The 5627-nt window shown below is 39.7% G+C and overlaps 1 long non-coding RNA gene across 1 annotated transcript; it reads right to left on the reverse strand.

Moving 5' to 3' along the window:
- Window positions 1–266: 266 nt before the first annotated feature.
- On the reverse strand, window positions 267–2525 carry LOC122723051. The gene is made up of 3 exons (XR_006349914.1): window positions 2158–2525; window positions 1952–2047; window positions 267–406 (listed from the first exon to the last, which is right to left on the reverse strand). It is a non-coding gene; the product is annotated as an uncharacterized LOC122723051 (long non-coding RNA).
- Window positions 2526–5627: the final 3102 nt, after the last annotated feature.

The raw sequence follows: 5627 nt of genomic DNA on the forward strand, positions 1-5627 counted from the left end.
CTATATGCAATTACATATGTGGACTTAAGATAGCTTTGACCTTATAAATTGTTCTTTAGTTTCTTTAAATGCATGTTGATTCACAAAATAATTTTAAATGGAGAAACCGCAAAAGTCTCCCCTGTTTATTAGCAATTATCCCTGTGAAAAATAGTCATAAAATCTCAATATTTGCTTATTTCACATTATCAAATCCATAAATAGAACATAATAACTTAAATTAGTCAACACATTTGTATATATTTGTACTATTTACAACACTCATTTACAGACTCTTGGTAGACTATTAATGTACATGCCAACCATAAACAACCTCTGTACAAATCTTGTGACTGACTGGTTATGATGATGTCTCTGTGCTGATGCAGAACCAGACCTCCTAACTGTTGCTTCCTCTATCTATTACCTGCGCATGGAAAAGTCCAATGCGCTGAGCTTATGCCCAGTGGGTGAATAACAACATATATATTCATTCAAGTATACTAGGAATAATCATGACATATATAATGAAATCATGTTATATAAAAGCACATAAATATTTTATGTGTCAGTGGACAAATCAGGTCATTAAATTTTATAGCAGTAAGATCATTCATATTTTGGTAACCATCTTGTGTGCATGCTAGCAAAGCATTAACAAGTCATATAATTAAATCTTAGCCCCTATAAACTCTTCGTAGGATCAACTAGCTAGATAAGGGAAATCTGTATCTGTATAGCACAAAGTGCCAAACTGTATGGCCTGGGGGCCGAATGCTGTGCCTGTATGGCTAAAAAGCCGGAAAACTGTATGACACGTAATGTGTCGAAAATATCATATCATGTAGCCCATTAGGGCGCAGTACTGCTACACTGTATATGGCATGCCATACCCTTATGCTATCTATGACTCCCACTGAGGTTTACTAGGGCCAAGAATGCATAATTTCATGTTAAATATTTATTGGTACTAAATAAGCAATCACATCAATAAAAAGAGTCCTTAAAAGCATTCATATATGTGTAATAGAACATATTCACTTATGAGCATATTATTCAGCCATAAACATTTTACTATGTCATCAAGAATATGTATGAAAATTTTTAGTCTATTAAGCTAGCACGTGCGTAAAGCAGGCATGTCAAGCTAGCATGTGCGTAATTTGGCCACAAAGCTAGCATGTCAATCCCTTTTAGGTCAATATTTATATTTAGCTTTGTTTCTGCCTGAGATTGTATCACATTTTTAAGTATCTTATGGACACAATTAGACTCACTTTTCTTCATGAACGTTGTGTATTTATGTCTTAGCTTTCTAACAAGATATATTACGTCTAATTCTGACCTTCCTAACTTAAGTTATGATTTTTTATTTGCAACCTGCTCAATCAGGTCCTAACCAGTACAGTTTTGGTATCTGTTTTTAATCTAACAAAACCTATCATATGCATACATTTACATACAGATTCAAGCTTAACTTTCTTGTAAAAAGTTTTAGGTATACTTTTCAGGGTTCATTTGGCACTGGTCTTAATTCATTTCATTGAGTAAATCATTAGTTATGGTCTAGGAGATACATACTGCTCCGGATGCACAATTCCCTGTGACCAGCTTAGGTTCACTAGCAAGTTTCACATAATTAGCTACAGATTCAGAATTTGGTCACTTCATGAAAGTTTGAGATTTGTGTCTTAGCTTTCATTTTGTATATATTAGGCTTAATTTCAATGATTACACAATAAGTTATGAGGCTTCTAACACAGACTGTCCTGTTGGAACCTATTCTGCCAGTTTTATGTTTTTGGCTTCCATGTTGTATCTATGTACTTTAAGCCTTCCAATCATCATTTCAACATTCATATTACATATCCATACAATCAAAAGAGCATTTCCAGCAAACAAAACCAATCCCTAATGTTACATATTCATGAGAAAATCAAAGGAAAAACAGAAGTTCATACAATCACCAAACCTTTTGCACAATCTTTTCAAAAGCTTTAGGTACACCTTAGTTACTCTCTTTCCTTGCCTTTCCCCTTTGATGTACCTTCCTCCCTTTGAGTTTGTTCTTTACAAAGAATAAGAAAAACAGAAGCTTTAATTCATTTAACAACATATAATTAATTGAAACATGAAAGAATACGTTTACCTAACCTAGTTTTCAATTTCATCACTTACCACTAAAGCACCTTAACTTCTCTCCTTCTTTCCTCCCTTTCTATGGTTTCCTTGCTGGTTATTACACTTAAGAACAGATTTTGTGTGGCTGGAGATTTTATCTTTTTGATGAACTATGGTGGAAATGGAAGATAAGAAAGCAAAAGCTTTTTCTCTTTCCTTTTGGTGTAGCCACGGCAATGATGGACCAAATGAATGACAACTCTTTTCTTTCATGCTTAGTCATGCATGGCTAGGTGTCATATGGTGGGTTAGGTGTGAATATAGAAAAAGGTGGAGGGCAAACTTGGAATTTTACTTTTAAACTTTCCATATTCACACTTTCACCTACTAAACTTTTCCACATGTTTCAATTTAGTTTTTAAACTTTCAATATTCATAGATTGACCTACTAAACTTACATTTTTAACATTTAGAAGTTCATTTTATTTAAGCAAGCACGTCGGTTTTAGGAAGCACCTCAAGCTAGCATGTAGGGAAACCCTTAAGCACCTCCCGATAGCAACTTGATTCCGACCTGCTTATCACGTTAGATACTTTATTTTAAGATATGTCTGTTTTCTTATTTGGGTTTTCTATGATTCGGTTATTACAGTTTGAAGATGTTAAAATACTATTACTGGTCGTTCTTATTTTAACTCTACCTTTGGACGAATAACTCTATATGAAATGCAAGTTAGACCTCTAAACACAACTTTTAGTGCTCTATCTTTAAACAAATTGTGTGTCAGACGGCTTTGGATAAGCTAGCACCTCCCCTAATTAGCTCGAGGTTAAGCTAGCACCTCCCCTGAAGCTAGTTATTCTAACTTCGGACTGGTACAATTGAAAGCTAATGGTTGCTTTATTTCTATCTGCAGGTTTTGGAATGTTACATCTATGGGGTAAAATGTGAGATCTATACGGATCATAAGAGCCTGCAGCACATCTTAAATCAGAAAGAGTTAAACTTGAGGCAGAGACGGTGGGTAGAATTGCTCAGTGATTACGATTGTAAGATCCAGTATCATCCGGGCAAGGCTAATGTTGTAGCTGATGCCTTAAGCCGAAAGTCACTTGGCAGTTTATCCCACATTGCAATAAAAAGAAGACCGGTGGTGAAGGATTTCTACAAGCTCGTGGAAGAAGGGTTACAGTTGCAGTTATCTGGTACGGGTGCTTTGATCGCACAGATGAGAGTGACACCAGTGTTTCTAGAGCAAGTGGCTCTGAAACAGCACGAAGACCCCGAGTTAGTGAAGATTGCCAGGACTGTTCAGTCTGGCAACAGTGCAGAGTTCAGATTTGACGGTGAGGGGATTCTTCGGCACGGTAAGAGGTTATGTGTACCAGATGATAGCAGTTTGAAGGCAGACATTCTGAGGGAAGCTCATAATACGCGGTATAGCATTCACCCGGGAGCCACCAAGATGTATCAAGATCTGAGAAGGGTGTATTGGTGGCCAGCCATGAAGAGAGAAGTGGCACAGTTTGTGTCAGCCTGCGAGACATGTCAAAGGGTGAAGCTAGAGCACCAGAAACCGGCTGGAATGCTTAACCCACTGCCGATTCCAGAATGGAAATGGGAGAACCTAGCTATGGATTTTGTAGTGGGGTTACCAGCGACGTCTAACAGACTAGACTCCATATGGGTGATTGTGGATAGACTCACTAAATCTGCTCACTTCATTCCAGTCCGGGGTAACTACTCTGTGGACAAGTTGGCGCAGGTGTATGTCGACGAGATAGTAAGGTTGCATGGAGTTCCAGTGTCGATAGTATCAGATCGAGGACCTCAGTTCACCTCCAGGTTTTGGCGGAGTCTGCAAAATGAAATGGGCACAAGGTTGGATTTCAGCACTGCTTTCCATCCACAGACAGACGGTCAGTCAGAGAGAACCATCCAGACCATTGAAGATATGCTGAGAATGTGTGTGTTAGACTTTGCCGGTTCTTGGAGGCAGCATCTACCTTTGGTGGAGTTTGCCTACAACAACAGCCATCATGTTAGCATAGGGATGGCTCCTTATGAAGCTCTGTATGGGAGGAAGTGCCGAACACCTGTTTGCTGGGAAGAGGTAGGAGAGAAAACTCTTGCAGGGCCAGAGTTAGTTGAGATAACCAGCACGTTAGTGCCTATCATCAGAGAGAGGATCAAAACAGCTGTAAGCAGACAGAAAAGTTATGCAGACATCCGTAGGAAGCAGATAGAATTCCAGGAGGGGGATATGGTATTGCTCAAGGTGTCTCCGATGAAGGGAGTGGTTCGGTTTGGAAAGAAGGGTAAACTGGCTCCATGGTACATTGGTCCCTTTGAGATCTTGCAGAAGATCGGGCCTGTGTCGTATAAGCTAGATTTACCGGCTTCTATGGAACGAATTCACTCGGTATTCCATGTTTCTATGTTGAGAAAATTTGTGTCAGATCCAGAGAAGGTTCTTAGTGAACCTGAGGTGGAAATCTTAAGTGATCTCACCTATGTAGAGCAGCCAGTGCGAATCCTTGACACCCAGATCAGAAAGCTGAGAAACAAGGAGATACCAATGGTGAAAGTTCTGTGGAACTACCACAACCTAGAAGAGTGCACCTGGGAAACTCGGGAGTCCATGCTCCAGCAATACCCATATCTGTTTTGAGGTTAGTTAGTGAGTTTTCCCCTTTTCTCTGTGTTTATGTTATGTTAGGGACATTCGGGGACGAATGGTCTTAAGGGGGGAGAATGTAATACCCGGCTCGAGTCCGGCATCGGAATTCCTATCGTCCGGTGGAATCTCGGGTGTCGGAACCCTCGAGAAGGGTAATACATATGTTTTCCAAGGTAGTTTCATTTGTTTTCATGTTTTGACGTGGTAAAAGCATTGAGTTTTGAAAGAAAAGCAACAAGGGAGAAATGCAAAGGTTCGGCCGCCGAAGGTAACTTTCGGCCACCGAACATTGCATGGTTGCGGCTTCACGTTCGGCTGCCGAAGGTGGTCTGGCCAGCCACCTATAAAAGGGCCAAGGGTAGGTGGAAGGAGGTTATTTCTCCTCCACTTGCAGCCAGAGGTGAGTTCCAGCCTCTCCTACGTTGACTTTCATGTTTTTCATGATTTTCATCAAATCTTTCAAGAGTTTTAAGAGTTTTGGTGACTTATGAAGGTTTTGAGCAAAAGAACCAAGTGTTGAAGCTTGGAGCTTTGGAAGAGCTTTTCTTCATATCTCCACGTTAGGATCCTTCATCCTCAAGTTGTGTAAGAGGTAAGTGAAGATCCTGAGCTTCTTTGATGATTTTGAAGGTTTTATGACGTTTGTATGGGTAGTATGCATGTTTAGGTTTAGGTGAGGTTTTTGGTGATTGTGGTGGTCAAACATGTTTAAGTGTTATGTGCTCTGTTTGTTTGGGGTTTTAGGGTAGTTTTAGACCCCTTGGGCTTATATATGTGTCTATGCTCGTTGGGAGTAGTTGATATGCATGTTTGTAGGTTTTTGGGCAGAGTTTGCATGAAACAGAG

The sequence above is a fragment of the Manihot esculenta genome, chromosome 2, assembly GCF_001659605.2.
Source record: "Manihot esculenta cultivar AM560-2 chromosome 2, M.esculenta_v8, whole genome shotgun sequence".
Taxonomy (NCBI): Eukaryota; Viridiplantae; Streptophyta; class Magnoliopsida; order Malpighiales; family Euphorbiaceae; genus Manihot; species Manihot esculenta.